The 27,729-nt window shown below is 35.6% G+C and overlaps 1 protein-coding gene across 3 annotated transcripts in view; it reads right to left on the bottom strand.

Annotated features, from left to right (window-relative positions):
* The window catches only part of LOC148947987 (uncharacterized), a 31,307-nt gene extending 7,219 nt beyond the window's left edge, over window positions 1–24,088 (bottom strand). Inside the window, exons 1-2 of one of the 3 annotated variants that reach the window (XR_016142325.1) lie at window positions 23,895–24,088; window positions 12,128–12,218 (exon numbers count right to left, since the gene is read on the bottom strand). The gene's annotated coding sequence lies outside the window, so the exon portion shown is untranslated. Of the gene's footprint in view, window positions 1–12,127; window positions 12,219–23,894 lie in introns of those variants that run through there. The other 2 variants (XM_089095641.1, XM_089095640.1) reach the window with 2 other exon arrangements.
* Window positions 24,089–27,729: the final 3,641 nt, after the last annotated feature.

The raw sequence follows: 27,729 nt of genomic DNA on the forward strand, positions 1-27,729 counted from the left end.
TATCAAATTTTAAACTCTCAAGTTTAGTATTCAACTGTTCCAGGAAAGTTTCTCTCAAATTCTCATCCTGGAGTCTACCAACATCATAACTTCCCGGGAGGTAATTACCCTTCCGATATTTCAGCTTTAAATTAACCCTTGACACTACTAGATGTTGATCTTTACTTTTAACATCAATAATAGCACTCTTATATACCCCAGTATCTTGTATTGATCCTGCCAGTCTTCGGTTTACTATAACATAATCAATAAGGTTTGCTGTCCTACCATCACGTGAATACCATGTTAGCTTATGAGCCATTTTATGACCAAACACCGTATTGGTTAAAACTAGATTGTTATGCCTACAAAATTGCAAAAGTATGTATCCATTACTGTTTTCTTTTCCTACACCAAATTTACCTAGGCTGGGATACCATCTATCCTTATTTCTACCGACCTGGGCGTTAAAATCTCCCAATAATAACATCATATTTCTAACTGGGACCTTGTCTATTTTCTCCTGTAACTGTAAGTAAAATTAATCTACGTCACTAGTATCTCCGTCAGTCAGTTCTACAGGGGCGTATACTACTATAACTGAAACCCTGACCCTTATAGTCATAACATGAGCAATTAGTATTCTATTATTAATACCGTCCCAGCCTAAAAAAGACTTAGCAGCTTCTTTATTCATCATGAGCCCTACTCCCTGTCTATGTACCCCATCCTTCCTGCCTGAGTAAACCAATTCTATATAACCTAATTTCAGGCTTTCTACCCCTGGGATATGAGTTTCTGAAACTCCTAATAAATCCAGTTCGAATCGTCTGAATTCATCAGTCAAAATGTCGATACGATAGTCATTTTTTAATGTCCAAGCTCCAATTTTCATGTTCTTTAAATCATTGAAATTATTTTCACCTCAGGAAAAGCAATAATCCCGGATACCAGTGCAGCACGGGGATCACATATCTTCTCAAGTCTACACCGAAGTACTTAAGCCGGCTTAGAACCGGACAGCAAGAAGTCCTTGGGACCTCCATGAAAGGAGGCTTTGTGCAATCCTGGGCCCATCTTGGTCACATGGTTTTCAGCACTTGGCGATGCTCTTCTATCAACAAGTCAAAATTCTTCACAGTCTCAAGCCTATTACCTGACTCATTATATATTCATCCCTACAAATATTATGCTACTATGGGGAGGCAACCCATAATAGATAAATTAGCTAGGAAGAGCAGCCCGAAGACGCCCGTCAAAGCATACCAATCCCAGAAGAATTGTCCATTAGTCAGAATCCCGTGCGAATGCTGTGTCGTTTACTAGGCTATAATTTCCTCGAGGGGCGCCACTCCTCAAGTAGGAATAGAGTTGACTGCAAGGTCCCCAGTCTTGCAGGTACCCCGGAAAGGTTGAGGCAGCCCTTTGCAGAGGCCGTTGTCTATAGATCTAGATCTTACGCCCTTCCACAGTTGTCCGCCTATAGAGGATCCTTCCACGATGGTGTTCTGCATCACCATGCAATTTAACCCATTACTGGGAGAAAGTTTGCAACTCATGGGACTTGTGGACAAGCCAGTGGGCCCTTTTGAGTGTGCATTTGAGGGGCCTTATTCCTCCTCCTCCTGTATTTATGACCCGGGGCGAGGGTGCCCCAGATTCTATTATGGACCCCCAGGGACAAGGTCCCGCCTTGGTCCGTGCCTCCTATAGAGATACCCAACATATCTGTAGAGCGTTCCCTTATCGCCACCTGGGGACACGCTGAATGGCCTGGGGAAGGCCAGATAAACTGATCACTTTTGTTTTGCAAAGGCCATAACTTAACCCTTAACCCTTGTATAAAAACTTAACCCTTGCTCTTTATTCTTTTTAGTGCCATTCTGAAAGTATTTATGAGAAGAACAAATGCAGTTAATGAGTAAAATGTGCTGATCTAGTGACTTCTTTATTTAGGTAATATAAAAAATCGCTAGAAATAGTGATAAAGCAATAGCAGTGGCAACCCTATTGATACGGCTATAAATTAAAGTAAGCTAAATAGGTAAGTTAAAAATTTTCCCAGTATCCACAATTTTCAGTCTCAACGTGGTAAAGTAGCTCCTGAATATGTATATAGGTTAAGCTAAAGGTAAGAAAAGTTAAAGTAGGTTAAGTTGGTAAGTTAAATATATACCAATATAATTTACCAGTATTTTTTCGCTCTGGAAAAAGACCTTACACAAAGTTTAAACACTAAATTCTCTACCCATATTCACACTTACATGTTTCTTCCTGGTCTATTACACACCAAAGAACAGCCTTAACAATCCCAATAATGCAAAAAAGATTTATTTAGACAAGATCTAAAAAAAATCTTAAACCAAATAAAGTTGTAGTTTGGAAGGTAAAACTATTTTAAGCTGGTTTAGTTATATAAACACAAATACTTGAAAATCTAGTTGAAAGAAGTGCAAGATATTTATTGATATTGATTATTCAAAACCCAAATTTCAATAGTAGGAATTTGTATTTTATACTTTCACATATCAATTTGAAAACTTTTCTTTACATCCAAACTATTATTTGTATTTTATACTTTCACATATAAATTTGAAAACTTTCTTTGCATCCATAAGATATGGTTTCTTACTAACATATACATACTAGACACAATGGATTAAGGGGTGCAGCTACAGATTTAAACTTGGAGGAGAAATCAAAATAATGTTTCAACAAAGTTGTCCAGTTTTCAGACAAATATGAACACATAAGTTAAATATCCAAGGCAAATTTTAGTAGATGCTGGCATGAGGTGCTAAAATTTGGAATTTCTCCCCTTGTCTCAACTTATCTCTGCCCCTAAGTGGACATCATTGTTTTACTCAATTGAATGGTAGATCTTTCACCCATGCAATTGAAGATTCATTAGAGAGAAATGTACAATAGAGACAAAGACCACACTGTCTTTCCATCCAAAACAATAAGTAGAAACAACGGGGAAATTTTTTTATACAAGACAGTGGAACGCAACTTTTAAATGAATATTTCGACCCTTTAACCAAGGGCCGTCCTCAGCAAAACACACGAAGAGAAAAAAAAACAATAAAAAAGAAACTTAAATTAAAATTCAATCTTAAAAAATGAAACAATTTTTTTTTTTTTTTTTTTTAAACAGCCCTAATATCATCACTTAAAGGAAGTTCAACCAGGACCATTTAAAAAAAAAAAATTTCAGTCTTAATGATCGAATTTTAATGTAAGTTTCTTTTATATTGTTTTTTTTTCTCTTTGTTGGTTTTGCTGAGGACGGCCCTTGGAAATAGGGTCGAAATATTCATTTAACAGTTGGGTTCCACTGTCTTGCATAAAAAAAGTTCCCTGTTGTTTCTACTTATTGTTTAAGAGAAATGTACACATTCTTTTTAGTTATTCTGGTAGAAGTTGTGCATTCTTGAACTCACTATATGATTGGGCCAATGAACTCACTATATATTGGGCCTAGGGCCCTACTATGAACTCACTATAGATTGGGCCCTAGCTTGCACATTATTTTTGAAAAAAAACATTGCAAATAAACTGGCTCTTGACATTTTTGCATATTTAAATAATTCTAAAAAACTAGCAATAAAAACAGGATCAGGAGCCGAAAAACCTGTCTTTGGCCAGCAATAAATAAAATACTAAAATTAAATAAGATATCAATAGTCTTTATTGGTCATGAAATCCATAAGCTTTATTAGGCCTATAATATTTTAATTCTCAAAAAATCAAGCTAGTGCAGGTTTCAACAAAGCCCTAGCTTATCAAAATACTGCCAAAATTCAAAAGTTTAAAAATCCAGTATATCTGAAACATTTGGTTTCAAAAATATGTTGCATAAACTTCAAATCACTCGTTTTTATTTGTTATTAATTAAAAAAAACTTTTTCCACTAAAAATAAGTTTTTCAAAGAAAAGTAAAGAACTCCATTAAACAAAAAATGAGCAGAAATAAAATCAAATAATCTACCAAGCATGAAACTACCACAAATAAGCATCGATAAATAAATTAAACTCAAAACGAGCAAAAATTAACATAAGTTTGGCTCAAAACCCCTATGCCTTCCCAAGGCCAGAACATAATTTGCACTTTACTGAAAACAATATAAATGTTTTTACTTTTATAACTTTAATAAATCGAATAATATTAACATTTTGATTAATAAATATCAGTATATTTTTATTAAACTGACAATTCACATTCATTTGTATTTTTTTCAGTAAAGTGAAAATTATGTTCTGGCCCTGGGAAGGCATAGGGGTTTTGAGCCCAATTTATGTTAATTTCTGCTCGTTTTGAGTTTGACTTGGTTATTTATTGTAATTTCTGCTCGTTTTGTGTTTCATTTATTTATCGATGCTGATTTGTGGTACTACGTTGAACAAAATGGATATCTGAAATTTTTTATTGGATGTGTTTGGGGGAATGGTGGGCGTGAGAGAGGGGTTAATTAGCGTCCAATCACTTTCAACTATTAAAAAGGGCACTATCCCTCTCTATTTCCAATTGAATGAGCCCCTTTTGAAGTTTTTACGACAACTCTATCATTAAAAACCTTATATGCCCCCAGGGCATAACTTACAACCTTTACCCTGGGGACTCTCGGGAGTTTGTCATCCTTAGATACATAATTTCCAGAACTTTCAACTACGTTGAACAAAATGGCTATCTCTAAGCTTTGATGGAATGTGTTTGGGGAAATGGAGGGCGTGAGAGGGGGGTTAATTACTCTCCACTCACTTTCGACTATTAAAAAGGGCAATTTCAATTTCCAATCAAATGAGCTCCTTTTGAAATTTCGACAACAATCCTCTATATAATCCTTATATGCCCCCATGCCATGAATTACATCCCTTGTGCTATCAGTTTTAATGGGGTTTTTTATCTTAAAAGGCAAAATGTCCTGAGCTTTTAACTACGTCGAATAAAATGGATATCTACAGATTATGATTGGATATTAGTAAGTAAATAGTGGTAGTGAGAGGGGGGCTAGTTGCCCATTTCAATAAAATCCTTATATGCCCCCAGGGCATAACTTATAACCCTTGCCCTGAAGACTACGGGGAGAGTGTCCTGCTCGAAGGTATAATTTCCTGAACTTTAAACTTTGTGGAACAAAATGGCTATCACAAAATCTTGATCAGATATGTTTGGGGAAATGGTGCGCATGAAAGGGGTGTTTGTTGCCTTCCAATCACTTTCGACTATTAAAAAGGGCACTAGCCATTTCAATTTCCAACCAAATGAGTAATTTTTGAAGTTTCTACAACAAACTGTTCAGTAAAAGCCTTATATAACCCCAGGGCATAACTTATAACCATTGCCCTGAGCGCTGTGGGGGAGTATCATCCTCAAAAACATAATTTCTATCTGGAAATCCAAAACACTGAATAAAATGGCTATCTAAAAATTTTGATTGGATGTGTTTAGGGAAAAGGTGGGCGAAGGAAGGGGGGCTAGTTGCACTCAAATCACTTTCGACAATTAAAAAGGGCAATAGACCTTTGAATTTCCAATCAAATGAGCCCTTTTTCAAGTTTCTACGACAAAGATTTCAATAAAAACTTATATGCCCCCGGGGCACAACTTATAACCCTTGCTATGAAGACTATGGGGGGAGTGTCCTGCTCAAAGGTATAATTTCTTGAACTTTAACTGCAGGGAACAAAATGGCTATCTCAAAATTTTGATTGGATGTGTTTGGGGAAATGGTGGGCATGGAAAGGGTATTAGTTGCCTTCCAATTACTTTCGACTATTAAAAAGGGCACAAGCCATTTCAATTTCTAATCAAATGAGCCCTTTTTGAAGTTTCTACGACAAAGCGTTCTATAAAGACTTCATATGCCCCCAGGGCATAACTTACAGCCTTTGTCCTGAGGGCTGTGAGGAGGCTGTCATCCTCAAAGACTTAATTTCCAAGACTTCAAACTACGTTGAACAAAATGGCTATCTCACAATTTTGATTGGATGAGTTTGGGGGAATGATGGGCGGGGGGGGGGGTAGATGCCCTCCAATAACTTTCGACTATTAAAAAGGGTACTAGCCCTTTGAATTTCCAATCAAATGAGCCTGTTTTGAAGTTTATACAGCAATGCCTTCTATAAAAACCTTATATGCCCCCCAGGCCATAACTTAAAGCCCTTGCCCTGAGAGTTCTGAGGGAGTGTCCTCCTCAAAAACACATTTTCTATCTGGAAAACAATTACACTGAACAAAATGGCTATCTCAAAAATTTTGATTGGATGTGTTTAGGGAAAAGGTGGGCGAAGGAAGGGGGCTAGTTGCACTCAAATCACTTTCGACAATTAAAAAGGGCAATAGACCTTTGAATTTCCAATCAAATGAGCCCTTTTTCAAGTTTCTACGACAAAGATTTCAATAAAAACTTATATACCCCCGGGGCACAACTTATAACCCTTGCTATGAAGACTAGGGGGGGGGGGGAGTGTCCTGCTCAAAGGTATAATTTCTTGAACTTTAACTGCATGGAACAAAATGGCTATCTCAAAATTTTGATTGGATGTGTTTGGGGAAATGGTGGGCATGGAAAGGGTATTAGTTGCCTTCCAATTACTTTCGACTATTAAAAAGGGAACAAGCCATTTCAATTTCTAATCAAATGAGCCCTTTTTGAAGTTTCTACGACAAAGCGTTCTATAAAAACTTCATATGCCCCCAGGGCATAACTTACAGCCTTTGTCCTGAGGGCTGTGAGGAGGCTGTCATCCTCAAAGACTTAATTTCCAAGACTTAAAACTACGTTGAACAAAATGGCTATCTCACAATTTTGATTGGATGAGTTTGGGGGAATGATGGGCGTGGGGGGGGGGGGTAGATGCCCTCCAATAACTTTCGACTATTAAAAAGGGTACTAGCCCTTTGAATTTCCAATCAAATGAGCCTGTTTTGAAGTTTATACAGCAACGCCTTCTATAAAAACCTTATATGCCCCCCAGGCCATAACTTAAAGCCCTTGCCCTGAGAGTTCTGAGGGAGTGTCCTACTCAAAAACATATTTTCTATCTGGAAAACAATTACACTGAACAAAATGGCTATCTAAAAATTTTTATTGGATGTGTTTGTGGGAATGATGGGCATGCGAGAGGGGGGCTAGTTGCCCTCCTATCACTTTCGACTATTAAAAAGGGCACTAGCCCTTTGAATTTCCAATTGAATGAGCCGGTTTTGAAGTTTCTACAACAACGCCTTCTATAAAAACCTTATATGCCCCCAGGGCATACTTTAAAACCCTTGCCCTGAGGGTTGTGGGGGAGTCTCCTCCTCAAAAACATATTTTCTATCTCGAAAACAATTACACTGAACAAAATGGCTATCTCAAAATTTTGATTGGATGTGTTTAGGGAAAAGGTGGGCGAAGGAAGGGGGGCTAGTTGCACTCAAATCACTTTCGACAATTAAAAAGGGCAATAGACCTTTGAATTTCCAATCAAATGAGCCCTTTTTCAAGTTTCTACGACAAAGATTTCAATAAAAACTTATATACCCCCGGGGCACAACTTATAACCCTTGCTATGAAGACTAGGGGGGGGGGGGAGTGTCCTGCTCAAAGGTATAATTTCTTGAACTTTAACTGCATGGAACAAAATGGCTATCTCAAAATTTTGATTGGATGTGTTTGGGGAAATGGTGGGCATGGAAAGGGTATTAGTTGCCTTCCAATTACTTTCGACTATTAAAAAGGGCACAAGCCATTTCAATTTCTAATCAAATGAGCCCTTTTTGAAGTTTCTACGACAAAGCGTTCTATAAAAACTTCATATGCCCCCAGGGCATAAATTACAGCCTTTGTCCTGAGGGCTGTGAGGAGGCTGTCATCCTCAAAGACTTAATTGCCAAGACTTAAAACTACGTTGAACAAAAGGGCTATCTCACAATTTTGATTGGATGAGTTTGGGGGAATGATGGGCGTGGGGGGGGGGGGGGGCTAGAGGCCCTCCAATAACTTTCGACTATTAAAAAGGGGACTAGCCCTTTGAATTTCCAATCAAATGAGCCTGTTTTGAAGTTTATACAGCAACGCCTTCTATAAAAACCATATATGCCCCCAGGTCATAACTTAAAGCCCTTGCCCTGAGAGTTCTGAGGGAGTGTCCTACTCAAAAACATATTTTCTATCTGGAAAACAATTACACTGAACAAAATGGCTATCTCAAAATTTTTATTGGATGTGTTTGAGGGAATGATGGGCATGCGAGAGGGGGGCTAGTTGCCCTCCAATCACTTTCGATGATTAAAAAGGGTACTAGCCCTTTGAATTTTCAATTGAATGAGTCTGTTTTTAAGTTTTTACGACAACATCTTCTATAAAAACTCTACATACCACCAGGACAGAACTTAAAACGCTTACCGTGAGGGATACGGGGGGGTTTCCTCCTCAAAACATATTTTCTATCTGGAAATCAACTATGCTCAACAAAATGGTTATCTTAAAATTTTGATTGGATGTCTTTGGGAGAATGATGGGCGTGGGGGGGGGGGCTAGTTGCCCTCCAATCACTTTCGACTTTTAAAAAAGTACTAGCCCTTTGAATTTCCAATCAAATGAGCCTGTTTTGAAGTTTTTACGACAATGCCTTCTATAAGAACCTTATATGCCCTAAGGGCATAACTTAAAACCCTTGCCCTGGGGGTTGTGGGGGAGTGTCCTCCTCAAAAACATATTTTCTATCTGGAATTCAGCTACGCTGAATAAAATGGCTATCTCAAAATTTTGATTCAATGTATCTGGGGGAATGATGGGCGGGGGGGGGGGCTAGTTGCCCTCCAATCACATTTGACAATTAAAAAGGGTACTAGTCCTTTGAATTTCCAATTGAATGAGCCTGTTTGGAAGTTTCAACAACAACGCCTTCTATAAAAACCTTATATGCCCCCAGGGCATAACTTAAAACCCTTGCCCTGAGGGTTGTGGGGGAGTGTCCTCCTCAAAAACATATTTTTTATCTGGAAATCAACTATGCTCAAGAAAATGGTTATCTTAAAATTTTGATTGGATGTGTTTGGGGGAATGAGGGGCGTGGGGGGGGGCTAGTTGCCCTCCAATGACTTTCGACTTTTAAAAGGGTACTAGCCCTTTGAATTTCCAATCGAATGAGCCTGTTTTGAAGTTTTTACAACAATGCCTTCTATAAGAGCCTTATATGCCCCCAGGGCATAACTTACATCCCTTGCCCTGAGGGTTGTGGGGGGGGGGGTTTACCTCATCAAAAACATATTTTCTATCTGGAATTCAACTATGCTGAATAAAATGGCTATCTCAAAATTTTGATTCGATGTATCTGGGGGAATAATGGGCGGGGGGGGGGCTAGTTGCCCTCCAATCCCATTTGACAATTAAAAAGGGTACTAGTTGTTTGAATTTCCAACTGAATTAGCCTGTTTTGAAGTTTCAACAACAACGCCTTCTATAAAAACCTTATATACCCCCAGGGCATAACTTTAAACCCTTGCCCTGAGGGTTGTGGGGAAGTGTCCGCCTTAAAACATATTTTCTATCTGGAAGTCAACTATGCTGAACAAAATGGTTATCTCAAAATTTTGATTGGATGTGTTTGGGGGAATGATGGGCGTTGGGGGGGGGGGGAGGTGAGGGGTTGTTGCCCTCCAATCACTTTCGACTATTAAAAAGGGCACTAGCCACTCCCATTTCCAATCGAATGAGCCCTTTTCGAAGTTTCTATGACAACTCCTTTCATACGAAGTGCCCAGGTATGGAGAAAAAAAATAAAAAACAACACATTGTGCCCACATCATTCTTTACTCAGGCAGCGCTAGCGCGCTGCCTATGAAAAGTTTATAGACAATAAAAAAGTCATATTATAAGTTATGTTAGTTATATGATAAGTTAGTCAATGATAAGTTATAAACACATCCAATTAAAATTTTGAGTTAGCCATTTTGTTCTGTGTCGTTGAAAGTTATGGAAACTAGGAGTTTGAGGATGGCAACCCATCACCACAGCCCTCAGGGCAAGAGTTGTAAGTTATGCCCTGGGGGTATATAAGGTTTTTATAGAAAGTGTTGTAGAAGAAACTTCAAAAAGGCTCATTTGATTGGAAATTAAAATGGCTCTTTTTAACAGTCAACAGTGATTAGAGGGCAGCCCCCCCCTCTCACGCTTCCTCACCCCCCCCCCCCTGTCAGTTTAACATAGATAGCGTACATAGATATGTGCATTGTCAGTTTAATATAGACAGCCTATGCTGATATGTATTCCTTAAAATCTGAATTGAACTTGGATTTTTTAAAGTTGTAAAAGTGAAATCATTTAAAAGAATTTTTTTGGTAAATTACAAATTATGTATATATAATTATATGTGTGCTAGTTTTTCTCCGATCAGTTTTGACTATTCCAAAGGGCACTAGCCCTTTGAAGTGTCTATGACAATACTCTCTATAAAAGCCTTTTATGTCCCCAGGCCATAACTTACAACCCTTGCCCTGAGGGGGGGGGGAGGGGGGAGGGTTAGCATCCTCAAAGATATAATGTCCAGAACTTTCAACTATGTTAAAAAAATTGCTGTCTCAAAATTTGATTGGATGTTTTTGGGGAAATGGTGGGTATAAGAAGGGGTTAGTTGCCCTCCAATCAGTTTCAACTAGCCTTGTAAAAAGGGTACTAGCCCTTTCAATTTCCAATTGAATGAGCCTTTTTTGGAGTTTCTACAAAAACATTTTCTATAAAAAGACATATATGCCCACAGGGCATACCTTACAACTATTGCCTTGAAGGCAGTGGAGCGGGAGGGGGTGTCATCCTCAAAACCCTAATTTCTGGAACCTAAGTCAATGTTTAACAAAATGACTATCTCAAAACTTTGATTGGATGTGTTTGGGGAAATGATGGGCATGAGAGGGGGATTAGTTACCCTCCAATCCCTTTTGACTATTAAAAAGGGCATTGTCCCTTTCAATTTCCAATCAAAGGAGCCCTTTTTGAAGCCTCTAAAAAAACACTTTCTATAAGAACCTTATATGCCTCCAGGACATAACTTAAAACCCTTGCCCTGGGTGGTTTGTCACCCTCAAAATCATAATTTCCAGGACTTTTAACTACATTGAAGAAAATTTTTATCTCAAAATTTTAATGGGATGTGTTTGGGGAAATGATGGGTGTGAGAGGGTGGTTAGTTGCTCTCCAATTACTTTCGACTATTAAAAATGGCACTTGCCATTTTAAGTTCTAGTTGAATTGAAGTTTCTATGACAACACTGTCTATAAAAACCTCATATGCCCCCTGGATATAACTTAAAACCCTTGCCCTGAAGGCTCTGAGGGGTTATCATCCTAGAAGACCTAATTTCCAGAACTTTTAACTATGTTGAACAAAATGAATATCTCAAAATTTTGATTGCATGTGTTTAGTGAAATGGTGGGTGTGAGAGGGGGGTATGCTCCCCTCCATTTACTTTCAAGTATTAAAAAAGGCACTGGCCTTTTCAATTTTTAATCAACTGAGCCATTTTTGAAGTTTTATGACAATGCTTTCTATGAAACCTTATATGTCCCAAAGGCAAAACTTACAAACCTTGCCCTGAGGGCTGTAAGGGGAGTTTCATCCTCAAAGATTCTGGACCTTCAACTATGTTGAACAAAATACCTCTCTCAAAATTTTAATTAGATGTGTTTTGGAAAGTGGTGGGTGTGAGAGGGGGGTTAGGTCCCCTCCAATCACTTTCCGACTATTAAAAAGGTCACTAGCCCTTTGAATTTCAAATTGAATGAGCCCTTTTTGAAGTTTCTATGGAAGCACTTTTTATAAAAGCCTTATATGCCCCTAGGGCATAACTTACAACCTTTGCCCTGAGGGTCTTGGGGTGGTTGTCATCCAGAAAGATATATTTTCCAGAGCTTTCAACTATGTAGAACAAAATGGCTATCTCAAAATGTTAATTGCATGTGCTTGGGGAAATGGTGGGCATGAGTGGGGGGGAGGTTGCCCTCCAATGAATGTTGACTATTATAAAAAGGGCACTAGCCATTTCAATTTTTAATCAAATTTGCCCTGTTTGAAGTTTCTTCTGCAACACTTTCTATAAAAATCTTATATGTCCCCAGGGCATAGCTTACAACCCTTGCCCTGAGGGCTGTGGGTTGTCATCCTATTAAAAAGGGCTAGCCACTCCAATTTCCAATCAAATGAGACCTTTTCAAAGTTTCTGCAACACCTCCTTTGATACAAATTACCTTGATCTGTAAAAAAAATAGTACATTGTACCAACATCATTGTTCTCAAGACTTAATTTTCAAAACTTTTAACTATTTTTAACAAAATGGCTATCTAAAAATTTGGATTGGATATGTTTGGGGAAAAGGTGGGTGTGAGAGGTGAGTTAGTTGTCCTCCAATCACTTTTCAAGTATTAAAATGGGCATTAGCCCTTTGAATTTTCAATCAAATGAGCCCTTTTTCAAGTTTCTAGAGCAAAGCTTTCAATTAAAACCTTATATGCCCCAAGGGCATAACATACAGCCCTTGCCCTGAGGGCTGTGTGGGGAGTGTCCTCCTCAAAACATAATTTCTATTTGGAAATGAACTATGTTGAACAAAATGGCCTAATTTCCAGACCTTTCATCTACATTTAACAAAATAACTATCTCAAAATTTTGATTGGATGTGTTTGGGGAAATGGTGGGTGTGAAAGGGGTGTTGGTTTCCTTCCAATCACTTTTGACTATTAAAAAGGCACCTAGGCATTCCAATTTAAATTGAATCAGCCCTTTTTGAAGTTTCTACAACAACTCCTTTGATACAAAGTGCCCTCGCCAAAACCAGAAATAAATAAATAATACATTGTGCCAACATTGCTCTTTACTTATGCAGTGGTATGGCACTGCCTATGATTATTACCATTTTCCCCCAGTTCACTGATTTTGATTTTGTATTGGAACTTTGTTTCTGAATTGAAAGAGATTCAAATGATGATATAAGAATATTTGAAGCAAATAAACTGGGGAAGCTAAAAGAAGGCTGTTTTTAGACTATAAGTTCTATTTTTTCAAAGAAATGCTAAAACTTTTTGAAAGTATAAATTCTACTTAATAGCCTTATGGCAATGTACTATATTAAAGGATCATCCTGTAACATCTATTGGAAACTTTTTTGATTGCATGTGATGAGACTAAAAAATAGTGAACTTTCTGAAAACCAGATATGGATGTTTAATTTTCATAAAATTCACATCATCAGAAAGTCTGAATCTTGTTGTTTTTATTACCTTGAATTACAACTTGGAGCAATCTAAAGATTTTTCTAATTCTATTTTTATTAAATTAAACAGAATTATATTCTTTAAGTATGGTACAAGAAAAGACTGTCCCTATAAAGATCAAGCACATCTTTTAAGAAAATGCCAAAACACAGCTTAACAAAAATATCATGCAAGGATGAGCAGTCCCCTTGTAAAATATGCTATTGGAGCCTTTGTCCTTTTTAGGGTCATTCAACACTGAGGCTCACAAACTTGTTTAAAAGTACTGTATCCCTACAAGGTATTTTTATCTTGGTTGTTGCCAGCTTGTATTGATCCGTTTGAATTATTAGAATATAATGGAAAACAGTTCAGAACAATTTTTTTTTTAAATGTATAAGCATCTAAATTTTTTTCAGCTTTTATCTGTTTTTAATATTTTTCTCATCACATATATTTGTAGAGTCAGATGTATTGTATATGTCTTACTGTTTTCTCATCATGGCATTCTCCTTTTAGGTGTATCAATAGAGAAAAAGAGCTTTTCAAACATTTGTTTGCATTTTTGTTATGCTTACAAGAAAGACATTTGTTAGCTTATTGTTCATTTAGCCTCCTTGTGGAGCTTATAACAAGTTGTGTTTTTTTGTACCATTTCATATTAACAAGTTTACTTGAATTCTAAATTATTCAAGTCAGCAGAGACTATGGCAAATATTTACTTAAATAATTCTGTTTTCTTCACCATATTCAGTTGGATTTCCTAGAATCCTAACAAAATACTTCTTAATCTGTTATGTAAGCTGTATCCTGGTTGGCTCCAGCCCCCCTTGCACTTCCTGGCTGAAGGCCACAAAATGGAGATCAGCACTGCCGGTTTGGACCTTAAGGGTCTAGTGCCATCATACTTACTTACTTATCCTGGTTGGCTACAGTTTGACAAATGTAATCATAGATTTTTCTTCCTTTTGAAGATTTTAGGCAATTTTGAAACCTGAATAGAAATGTGTTTCTATCTAGGTTTATATATGAAAAGGACTTAAAAATTTGGATGGAATGCCCCCCCCCCTTATGAGCACCCATGGTTTCTACCTCTAATGCCCTTATATAACAATAGAATAAATAACAACAAAAAACAATGATGGGATTAATATTCTATAATATGCACCAAGTATCAATGAATCATATCCCCTTGTCCTTTCTGATTTTATCAGTTTTGAAGTAAATTTAAATCAATTATTGTTTATATTTCTAGGGTATATATTTCTATACAGGGTATATATTTGATTTGGCATATACAGGGGGGGGCTGAAATTTATTTCCAATAAAAATGATTATCATATTTGTAATCAGCATAAAAAAGGCATCAAATGGTGTATTCACTTTACTCCTAACTCAATAATATGATTTGGTATATATTTACCATTCATACTATTGAATTATGAATAAAGTAAACATAACACTTAATGCCTTTTTATAACAAACACTTTCCAAATATAATAATCATTTTTGTTGGAAATGAATTTTAGCCCTCACCCCTATATATACCAATTCATGGTATATATTTGCACATTGGGGGGGGGGGTAAAGTTTAAACTTACCTCTCATTTACATCAGAAATAAAATTTACCCTCACCCCCCCCCCCCAATGGGTACAGTTCTACCAAATCGTATTATTGAGTTAGGAATAAAGTGAATACACCATTCGATGCCTTTTTTATGCTGATTACAAATATAATAATCATTTCTATGGGAAACAAATTTCAGCCCCCCCCCCGTATATATACCTAACCTAACCCTGAATTGGCAATTATGGGGGGGGGGGGCTGAAATTCATTTCCGATAGAAATGATTATTATATTCATAATCAGCATAAAAAAGGCATTGAATGGTGTACTCACTTTAGTCAAAACTCAATAATATGATTTGGTAGAATTTTACCCCCTAATGTACAAATGTATACCCTGAATTGTATAAATAGGGGTGGGGGTAAAATTCATTTCTAATAAAAATGATCATAATATTTGTAAAAAGCATAACAAAAGGCATCAAGTGGTATATTCACTGTGTTTGAGTTAGGACTAAAGTGAATACAACATTTGATGCCTTTTTTTATGCTGATTACGAATATAATAAGCATTTCTATCGGAAATCAATTTCAGCCCCCCCCCTTATATATGCCAATTCAGGGTTAGGTTATAGTCTATACGGGGGGGGGGGGAGGGGCTGAAATTCATTTCCAATAGAAATACTTATTATATTCGTAATCAGCATAAAAAAAGGTATCAAATGGTGTATTCACTTTAGTCCTAACTCAATAATATGATTTTGTATATATTGACCAAAAAAAAAATTACTGCCAGCTAAGATAGTTTTTAAAGATTGTAGTCATAACTAAGCATAGGCTATCTAAACCTATGGTATATATTTACCATAGGTTTATGGTAATATATTTATATTATGGTATATATTTATATATATATATATATATATATATATATATATATATATATATATATATATATATATATATATATATATATATATATATATATATATATATATATATATATATATATATATATATATATATATATATATATATATATATATATATATATATACAATTAAAGACAATTACAAGACGACCACCTCGCTTTTGCTGGAGTTGAATTCTAGGCCTATGTTAGCATATTCATTAGACAAAACTCTGAAATTACTCTCTATGCCACTGATGGATCTACTCAGATTTAAAATGTCATCCTCATAATTAACAAGAGACAAATCAATTCCACAAAAAATAAAGCACGTTTTCACCGTCTTCTGAGCCTCAATGATACTGTTATTATAACGAGGCGGTGATGATAAAGCCCCTTGGCGAATGCCTTTTTGTACTGGTATGAGGAAATCAGATACAGTTGGGCTCTGGTTTTTTAGTACCCTTACTCTAACCTTCAACTTAAAATACATGTTCCTACAAGTAGCAATTATAGATCTGTCAAGACCTCTCTTAAACGCAGAGATAAGCAGTTGTGCATGGATACCCAAATCAAAAGCCCTGCAGACGTTGTGGCCTGCAAGTACCACGGTTTCACCTTTAGCATCTGCATCCAACAAAAGATTAGACAATAGGCTATGCCTGTGCTCATGGCTAATATTTCTCTTGAAACCGAACTGCGAGTCTGGCGTACTACAAACATACTTTATCTCCTCAATAACTAATAACTCTATCAATTTACAAAAAACGGAAGCAACAGTTATTGGGCGGTAAGAACAACATTCAGAAGGATCTTTACCTTTCTTGATGACAGGGGTGATTACACCAGTAAAAAAATATCTGGCACTAGACCACAACTAAAACTCATTTGGAACATAAGTGCTAGATGTACTTTTAACAGTTCACTACCGAGAATCAGATGCATACCACATATATTATCTACTCCTTTAGAGTACTTCTTTTTTAGTTTAAGGATAGCCGAACAAACATCCAACACACTCACTGAGTGGCCAAGATCCGGTTCCAAAGATTCTAAACAGAGATCAAGATCTCTCTCAAACTTGCACTCCAATTCAGGATCAGGTGCAGCAAACTTGCTCGTGAAATAACTATTCCATTCACTTTCACTAGGGGCGGATTTGTTACTAGGCGCTTTAGCAGATCGATTCTTTTTGATGAACTTCCAAATTTTATTTGGATCAACTCGATCAATCAAACACTGTTTACAACACCTTGTTTAGGACGGCCCGAATCAATCCACACACTATACCACAATTTAGCTTGTTGACACGCATTAACAAAGCTGGGTTTTCTGACCATCCTGGAACTTCTGACCCAATTCTCACTTTACAAATAGGAACCGCGGTTTTTTCTGCACAGCGCAAGGTGTGAGTTATTTCACTACAGTAGATATTTAGAAGTATTTGTTTCTCATCACATGCAATCGGTGAGCTTTGGAGTAGTAGCTGGAAAGGGACCTTAATCTTTTCCAGGATTCCATCACACACAGACCTGAACATGGCTAAATTAGCCTTTTGCCATTCAGTCTTCTGGAACCACTTTTTCTCCTTTGGAGCAGCATTTGGGGCATTATTCAGGAGGTAATTAATAATGAAGGTATTAGCCACTGGAAGGTGATCAGAAACACAAAAGCCAATATCTACCTCACAGTCACCAAGAGTCCTCAAGTCAGGAGAGCAGAGCAGAAAGTCGAGCAAGGACGTGGAACCCGAATTATGCACATACATAAAGTCTACTCTGTTTCTCAGTACCCTCAGACTTGGGCAGGCATTGAGCAGGATTTGACCTCTCAGATCATTAACATCAGAGAGGTTAGAGTTCATATATCCGGCAATAATACATGAAAGTTTTCCTGCCACGCATAATGTAGCAACAGCAGCTACTTTTCCACAAGCAATATTAAACTTATTGTCAGATTGAACATTCTTGTAGTTTGTTGGCATATAGACTGAGAGCACTACAGTATTTTCAATTTTCACTGCAATATAAAAGTCTGCTTCTTTAAACGTCAAGGCACAAAGCAAGGCATGGACAAAGATAGCAACACCACCAGAAGGATGACCTCTTCCCGAGCTCCTAGAAGGAATGCCAAATACATTTACGTTTTCGTTTAGTTGTAAGAGCTGGAGTCCCTCAGCTGACAGGGAATGTTCCTGCACACACACAATGTCAAATTTGTTAGCAAGGTTTTCTAAAAGTGGTAATTTAGATAGTACTCCGCCATTTATGTTCCACGTCACTATTTTCAGAGTGCTGGAGCTAGTCATCGCTTAGATAGGGCCTTTTTGGCTTCTGGACAACTGAAACTGTAGCAGGGATGCTTATTGGAGCCACAGAGGGCGCACTTCATCTGGTTCTGGCATGGGGTGTCTTAAGAATTAGTGTGGCCTCCTCTGCAGTTTGAGCATCTTGCTTTATTAGAGCATTCCTTTGCAATATGCCCATAGGCCTGACACTTATAGCAACGCCTTGGGAGAAAATGAAAGTCCTCGACTGGAATTCGTTTGTAGCCTATATTAAGTGGATATTTCACTGCCGAGGCTAGATGATGCTTGGTCACAAATTTCAGTCTGAACAATCTCGTTTTACCGATCTGAGAGGCCTCAGAACAATTATTCACAAGACCACAAAGATCCTCCTCACTAACGCTGGTGGGTACGTGCCTGATTATGCCAAAGACCGCAGGACTGGACACTTTTGCTTTAATACTTGAGTCGGACTTAGCAATAGCCTGTGCAACTGATTTTGCAGCCTGGCACCTGTCATATTTGCACTAGGTAGTAATACTGTTACTGCAGCAGCATCAATGACACCTTGGTTTGCCAATTGGGTCTAATCTTAAAGCTACCCGGTCCTGTCTAATAAATGATCTCAAACAGAAAGTCCAAAAAGCGTATAGGATGATTTTATCATGCAAACGCCTATATAACCACTGCATTCTAGCACGGATCTTCAATTCCTTTGCCACCCCTCATGTCTTAGCTTTGTCATCTTTCTGGTCTTTGTTCACTGTTGATGATAAAAAAACAATCTGTACAGTGTTTTATAAGTTTGCAAAATATCTGCTTAGCCTTCCCCCCTGGCAAAGAAACTGCCAGATTTCAGCACATTACAGACTCGATGACCCCTTTGTTGTGATCGTGACCAGGAAGGAAAAGTTCCTGAAATCTTTAGACCCAATGCATAGTATGTTTGAAGCTATAGTTAGTACAGTGTAATGGTTGTCTTTTTATGTAAATAGTTTTGCCATTGGTTTTTGAAGTTTTAATTTAAGTTGCTCATTTGTTTGATGTGTAGTTGTTTTCTTTTATTTTCTCTCTACTCCATTTTTACTTTTTTTGTATTGTTAAAGATGGGTAATAAAAATCATTCATTCATTCATTCATATATAAACCTACATAGAAACACATTTCTATTCAGGTTTCAAAATTGCCTAAAATCTTCAAAAGGAAGAAAAATATATGATTACATTTGTCAAACTGTAGCCAACCAGGATAAGTAAGTAAGTATAATGGCACTAGACCCTTAAGGTCCAAACCGGCAGTGCTGAGGGGGGGGGGGCATTCCCACCCCCCCCCCCCCCTACCCTCTGGCTGAATGATGCTGTCACATATTTGTATTAATTTAAAACTTATTCCACAGAAAAAGTTTTCAAAGAAAAGTAAAGAGCTCTATTAAGCCAAAAATGGGCAGAAATAAAGTCAAATAATCTTCCAAGTGTAAAACTACCACAAATCACCAATTAAACAAAACTCAAAATGACCAGAAATCATAATAAATTGCTGAGTCAAATTCAAAATGAGCAAAAATTAACATTACTAGGGCTGACAACCCCCATGGCTTTTCAAGACCAGATCATTACTTAGGTATTACTGAAAAAATTACTGTAGAATGTCAATATCAAGTCCAAAAATGGTTCCTAACTACTAGGCCATCAATTCCAGTATAGAAGTATTCCTTTTATATATTTTGTGGCTCTGAACTACTTATTTATGATAGTCTAAAAATTAATGACAGTAAGACAGTCAAGAACTCAGAATACTGTCATCATTCCATCCTAATTTTTAAGTCCTTTTCATATATAAACCTAGATAGAAACTACTTAATGACAGTAAGACAGTCACGTATTTGCTTCAAATATCCTTATATCATCATTTGAATCTCTTTCAATTCAGAAACAAAGTTCCAATACAAAATCAAAATCAGTGAACTGGGGGAAAATGGTAATAATCATAGGCAGTGCCATACCACTGCATAAGTAAAGAGCAATGTTGTATATTGCTATATATATATATATATATATATATATATATATATATATATATATATATATATATATATATATATATATATATATGCTATATCCACAATTAGGATATGCTATATCCTAATTGTGGACATCATTATATATATATCATTATAAATTATATACATCATTATAAATATATATATATATATATATATATATATATATATATATATATATATATATATATATATACACACATATTTACATATATATATATATATATATATATACACATATTTACATATATATATATATATATATATATACACATATTTACATATATATATATATATATATATATATATATATATATATATATATATATATATATATATATATATATATATATATATATATATATATATATATATATCTAGAAAAAAAAGTCTAGAGGATATGACGGGATTTCTGCACAACATTTGTCGTTGTGTGGGGGTATGTTTATTGAGCATTTGGTCCTCCTTTACCAAGTGATATTTAATTTGGGAATTGTGCCCGATTCTTTTTCAATTGGATGTCTGACTCCTATCCCAAAGAAAAATAAACCTCCTTCCGATTGTTCGTCTTTTCGCCCAATAACGGTTTCAACTGTTTTTTGTAAAATATTTGAAAATCTGATTATTGAGGAGCTTCGTACTAAATGTACAGTTCAGGCCCATCAGTTCGGTTTTCAGTCTCGCCTCGGATGCGGCCATGCTCTTTCTGCTTTAGTATCCGCTTTAGTTGACGCAGAAGACCGCGGTGAAAGCATCGCTTTAGCCACTCATGATGTAAGGCGCGCGTTTGATTCGCTTCTCCACGAGGAGATTATACTGGATATGGGTTTGGCCGGTGTTGATCCCTGCTCTCTAGCCCCACTGGCTGACATGTATGAAAATCTAAAAGCGGAACTTAAACTTCCTTTACCAGCGAGTGAGTGCACTAGCCTGTTGAACGATGTTGCTGTTTCTCCGCGTGGTAATCCCCTTCTCCCGGTAAAGAAGGGGGTAAGACAAGGTGCCATTTCGTCACCGACAGCATTTAATAATAGTATCGTAAAGCCGCAATCAAAGTCACTTATGACTTACATTCTGCGCGGTGTTGATTTATCTTTGATTGGTTATGCGGACGATGTACTGAACCTGAGCCGCTCTCTGCAAGGACTAGAAGATAATTTTACTCGACTACAACAAGAGTATGCTCAGATTGGACTTCAGTTTAATGCCGACAAGTCTGAAGTACTGCTGTTTAATTCGAAATCTGATGCTGGTCGAAGCATCACACTTGGTGTTTCTACTGTTGGGCTCGCCGGTGGCATTGTATATCTGGGTCTTCCTATAGGACGGTCAACACTGGAGACGCGGCGGTTACTGCTTTCTCATTTTCAGAAGCGGGTTTCATTTACGTATAGCCGTATTGTGGCAAATAAGCGGAAGTTTGACCGTCGTCTGTTGGCCCGGGTGTACAATGCTATGGGTACAATGCTATGGTTTTGCCCCATTATTTGTACCTCAGCCCATTCTGGCGTATATTTACGGCTACAGATAGACTGAAATTGCGTTCAGTGTACTACAAGTATGCAAAGTTTTTGTTGCGTTTACCACCATGGACAAGCAATCGATATGTTTCGCATCGGTACGGCATCATGAATCCTGAAGAAGCTATCCTAGCGCAGATTACTCGATATAATTTGACACTTAAGTCCCATCCTTGGGCTATGATTCTCCAGCAGTAGTTGGCATATGCTGTTGGTTGTTGTGTTTGGTTTTTTTTTGTTTGTTTCAGAGGAATTAGTGTTTTTGCGTTTTTTTTTTTCTTGTCTTTTGTTGTGCTCCATCTGTTTTTAATTGATGGGTATTAAATGCATTTATTTTATATATATATATATATATATATATATATATATATATATATATATATATATATATATATATTATATATATATATATATATATATATATATATATATATATATATTTATAATGATGTCCACAATTAGGAGCCTGTTGCCTTTGTACTTGAAATTAGGGTATTTGTTTAGCCTTGTGACACCTGATAAGGAGACATGTTAAGAAAATGGGGGAAAATGGTAATAATCATAGGCAGTGCCATACCACTGCATAAGTAAAGAGCAATGTTGTATATTGCTATATATATATATATATATATATATATATATATATATGCTATATCCACAATTAGGATATGCTATATCCTAATTGTGGACATCATTATATATATATATATATATATATATATATATATATATATATATATATATATATATATATATATATATATATATATATATATATATATATATATATATATATATATATATATATATAATGATGTCCACAATTAGGAGCCTGTTGCCTTTGTACTTGAAATTAGGGTATTTGTTTAGCCTTGTGACACCTGATAAGGAGACATGTTAAGAAAACAATTCTTACTTTAAAATATGTATAATGATCCTAGTTCTTATATTATCCAACAGGAGAACCTTTATCATCAAGTCTTTCCTCTAAAAATTTTCAAAAGAGAAAAAGTTTCCAAATATCACCACGTTGAAAATTCAATTCTTAAGTCTTTTTAAATTGCCACCTAATAAGTTCTTTTATAGATAGCGTTCATGCCAGTCTTTTTAATATTTTTTTTTTTTTAAAGAGCAGTGGCGAAGGGCGAATAGCAGTGGCGTAAATACAAAATATTAATAGCAGTGACAAAAATCAAAAAGGTGTATTTTTGGTAAAAAACTGAAAATACAAAATATGCACGGAATTGAAAAGAAATAATATAAAAATTACCTTTTTTAACCTAACCTAAGGTTAGGTTGACTGAAAATACAAAATATGCATGGAATTTCTATAATTTCAATTTACCACTACTTTTTCTTTAAACACGTTTTTTGACACACGTGCTAAACGCTATCTATAAAACAACTTATTTGGTGGCTGTTTACAGCGGCAATTGCAAAAGACTTAAGCATTGAATTTTCAACGTGGTGATATTTGGAAACTTTTTCTCTTTTGAGGATTTTTAGAAGAAACATTTGATGATAAAGGGGTAAAATTCTACTTTAGCTACTTTTGACTATCTTGGAAAGGGGTTAGGTTAAGAAAATGAAACTTTCAGGGATGGGTCTACAGGCTAAAGTATGTCCTGGGAAGGTATTTTGAAGTACCTACCTCTACTCTTTCTCCCTCTAGAGGGTCCTGACCTTTGATGATCTTTAAAAATATGTGAGTTATAGAAGTGAAACCTTCAAAATAGATCTTCTGCTTAAATAAAGTACAGCATAATTGTTTTCAGCTTCACAATTTTGCTCAATCCCAATTTATAAGGTTTTAAAGGTATGCAAATACATTTCCTAAATTTTGGAAATAAACTATTTATATGTCTTAAAATTCTGCTCAAATAACTGAAATTGCATTTTCACAGCTAAAGCCAGAGAAAAAGAAACTGATAACTGAAAATTCAGGTAAAATGTTGTTTGGTCAAAATTTCAGTGGGTATAGGACCTGTCATGTAGGCAAATTTCAGGACCATCTAGAGGGAGAAGGAGTGGAAGTAGGTACTTCAAAATATCTTCCCAGGACATACTTTAGCCTGTAGACCCATCCCTGAAAGTCTCATTTTTCCTAACATAACCCCTTCCCAAGATAGCCAAAAGTAGCTAAAGTAGAATTTTACCAATAAAGGTTCTCCTGTTGGATAATATAAGAACTAGGATCATTAGGCTATACATGTTTTAAAGTAAGAACTCTTTTCTTAACATGTCTCCTTATCAGGTGTCACAAGGCTAAACAAATACCGAAAATAACTTTTTAATCAGGATTATTATCTGTGATAAGGCACTGGCGAAGTACTAACCTAGCCTACCAAATTGAATAAGGAAACTGATGGTAGCTATGGCTAGCCTAGCAGGCAAACTTCCATTGGCTTGACATATTTCTTTTGGAGCTGACGACCCCAATAAATTTACTGCAAGTAAAAGAAGACCATAAATTTAAACAGAAATTGATTATTTCTTTGTTTGAATCTGGAAGTATAGTCCTATTTTTAAGTTCAATCAATGGTTCTATATTCTTTTCTTAGCTAGAGTAAAAGCGGGGTTGCGAAAGAAAACAAAACACCATCATTTTCTCTTGGAAAAAACACCGAAAACACATTTACGATGAACAAATTTATTCTTAATAGGTTCATAATTGTCAAGTGATTTTAATATGGTATATATTGATGTTTTTGTTCAAACAATACATTTTTAAGCTTATTTTTAGGTAAGTTTATATTTTAATTGGTATTTACATTTTTTGCTGAATTTATACATGCTATTGGTTTTTATGAATCTCCAGAAAAAAGAGAATAATTTTTCATCTGCACATTTACATAGATTTTGTTTCAAAGAACTAATTACAGTTTCCATTTTAAGTATTCATATCAAGAAACTTCCGATTATTAGACTTCAAATACAAATAGGATATATGATTATTTTGTTCCATAGTCTCAAAAATAAGTGAAGTTTTACCAATTATTCTCTTTGGCATTAACTTTAGTCTTAATTTTAGCATATATTTCCACTTAATACATAATATTTGGTTACAAATGTTGGCCTTTTTTCAGCCATGCCAATTTTTGGAGATTAAGTGTTTGTCCCATTCCCTCACTCCGGTTTCAATAAAATAATTGGCTTGGAGGAAACTCTAACGGAAGACCCATACATCCTTTACTCAACTAAGCCTATTTTATTTTAGAAAAGTGAAAAAAAGAAGATTTATTCTACTAATGACTATACACTAGATTTATTATCATTTAAGAGATAGTTGGAAAAAAAATGCCGAATAAAAATTTTAAACATTCAGCTAAAACCTTCGGAGAATTATCGTCCCTACATCCTATAATTTGTTATAGTTAGAAAACCAGTCTCGCCTTTCAAATAGGCCAACGTTTAAATAACAAAATTTCATAAATTGACTTTCTATTTGAAATTCATTTAAATCTTTTTTGTCTTTTTGAATAAAATTAAATCCTGAAATAGGAACTAAAGGAAGAATTCATTTATCATTACCCAGACGTAATTGTTATTCAAGCAGTTCGTGGTAGCGAACTGTAAGTAAGCAGCGACACGTCTCAATTGTAACTAAAACTAAAAAAAAGGAATGTTAATGCCAATAGATATAATAAAGAACTGCCCCCCTCCCCTCCAGAGTCCCAGGGGAAAGGTCTTTAAGTTATAAAAATGCCCTTTGTTTACCCATAGGGTTTGTCATTGGGAAGTATGCATAAATTTTAGGGTGGGAAGAAGAAATTTCTGCTGGGGTTTCTTTCACGGGGGCCTTTCCTCGGGACTGGATAACTTGTCATAGGATTTTATACCCTGGGAGAATGTGCCAGAATTCCTCGACAAAATTCATTTTATATTTCTTGCTTTCTTTTTTTCGTCTTAATTTTACGCGTGGAGTAGTTACGGGTAATTTTCCCGGGTAAATATTCACCGGTATTGATTTGTCTAAGGGATGTATCTATGGGGAAGGTATTTCTTTATAGTGGTGGGGCTAGATTTCCTGGGATTGTTTAAAATACTATCAGAAATTAAATAAAAAAAACAAGTTTTTCAACTGAAAGCAAAGAGAAACATTGAAACTTAAACTAAACAGAAATTATTATGTTTATGGAGGAAATTGCTCCCTACTCAACCCTTCACTCTTCAAGCTAAAGTTTTGTAGCACTTTTAAAAATGTTTCGTATTGTTTAAATTAGTCGACCCTTGTGTTTCAAGAGTCGTTCCTAAAGAATTGGGACACAATTCAAATTTTAGCTTAAAGAGCGAGTTGTTTAGGAGGGGGTAATCCCATTCATATGCGTAATAATTTCTGTTCGTTTAAGTTTTAATGTTGCTCATTACTTTTAGTTGAAAAAAATTCTTTTTTTATTATTGACTTTTTCAAAACAACACCCGAAAGATTTAATACGGACATAAAAATTCACATTTACTTGGATTTTTTTTTACAGAACTAATTACAATTTCCATTTTAAGTATTCATTTCAAGAAATTGCCAATCATTAGACTTTAAATACAAGCAGGAAATATGATTATTTTGTACCAAAGTCCCAAAAATAAGTGGAGTTTGCAAATTATTCTCTTGGGCATTAACTTTAGTCCGAATTTTTGGCATGTATTTCCACTTAATACATAATATTTGGTGACAAATATCGGCCTTTTTTCAGCCATGCCAATTTTTGAAGATTAAGTGTATGTTCCATTCCCTCACTGCGGTTTCAGTAAAATAATTGGCTTTGAGGAAACTCCAATGGAAGACCCATAAATCCTTTACTCAACTAAGCCCATTTACGGAGAATTATCATTCCTACATTCTATGATTTGTTATAGCTAGAAAACTAGTCTCGCTTTTAAAATAGGCCAACGTTTATATAGAAAATTTTTATAAATTATGACTTTCTATTTGAAATTCATTTAAATCTGTTTTTTCTTTTTGAATAAAATAAAATCCTGAAATAGGAACTACAGGAAGAATTCATTCATCATTACCTAGACGTAATTCTTTTTCAAGCAGTTCGTGGTAATGAACTGTAAGTCAGCAGTGACACGCCTCAATAGTAACCAAAACTCAAAAAATAGAATTTTTATTCTAATAGATATATTAAAAGAATTGCCCCCCCCCCTCCATAGTCCCAGGGGAAAGGTCTTTAAGTTATAAAAATTGCCCTTCGTTAAAGTATAGTGTTTTTCATTGGGAATCATGCATAAATTTTAGGGTGGGAAGAAGAATTTTCTGCTGGGGTTTCTTTCACGGGGGCCTTTAGATGGGAAGGCAGAACTTGTCATAGGAAATTATACCCTGGGAGAATTTGCCAGAATTCCTCGACAAAATTTATTTTATATTTCTTGCTTTCTCTTTTCCGTCTCATTTTTCCGCGTGAAGTAGTTACGGGTAATTGTCCAGGCTAAATATTCACCGGGATTGATTTGTCTAAGGGATATATCCATGGAGAAGATATTTCTCGATGGTAGTGGGGCCAGATTTACTGGGATTATTTAAAAAACGATCAGAAATTAAATAAAAAACAAGTTTTTTCAATTGATAGCAAAGAGAACTTAAACTAAACAAAAATTATTATACATATGAAGAAGATTGCTTTCCACTCGACCCTTCACTCTTCAAGCTAAAGTTTTTCAGCACTTTTAAAAATGTTTCTTATTGTTTAAATTAATAAACCCTTGTGTTTCAGGAGTCGTTCCTAAGGAATTAGGACACAATTCAAATTTTAGCGTAAAGAGCGAGTTGTTAAGGAGGTGGCAATCCCCTTCATATACGTAATAATTTCTTATCGTTTAAGTTTTAATGTTTCTCATTATTTTCAGTTGAAAAAATTATTTTTTTTATATTTAATTTTACAAAACAACACCCGAAAGATTTAATAAGGACATAAAAAAGAGCGTTAACTTATTTCTACATCTTCCCTACTCCTTCATGAATTTCAGAACTTGAGAGTAAAATCCGAATTTTCAACTATTTCTTGAATTGAAAGCCAGAAATTATCCTAACTTTTCAACTGAAACGAAAAAAAGTAAAATACAATTTTTTAACTGAAAACATAAGATAATGATTTCATTTTATAAAAAAAGTGCTTGGTTTCAGTGAGTTTTAATTATTATTTGTTTCGAATTTCCATTGTCTTCCATTTT

Source organism: Artemia sp. Qi Xiang Cuo, chromosome 10 (genome assembly GCF_049724085.1).
Source record: "Artemia sp. Qi Xiang Cuo chromosome 10, ASM4972408v1, whole genome shotgun sequence".
NCBI classification, from domain to species: domain Eukaryota; kingdom Metazoa; phylum Arthropoda; class Branchiopoda; order Anostraca; family Artemiidae; genus Artemia; species Artemia sp. Qi Xiang Cuo.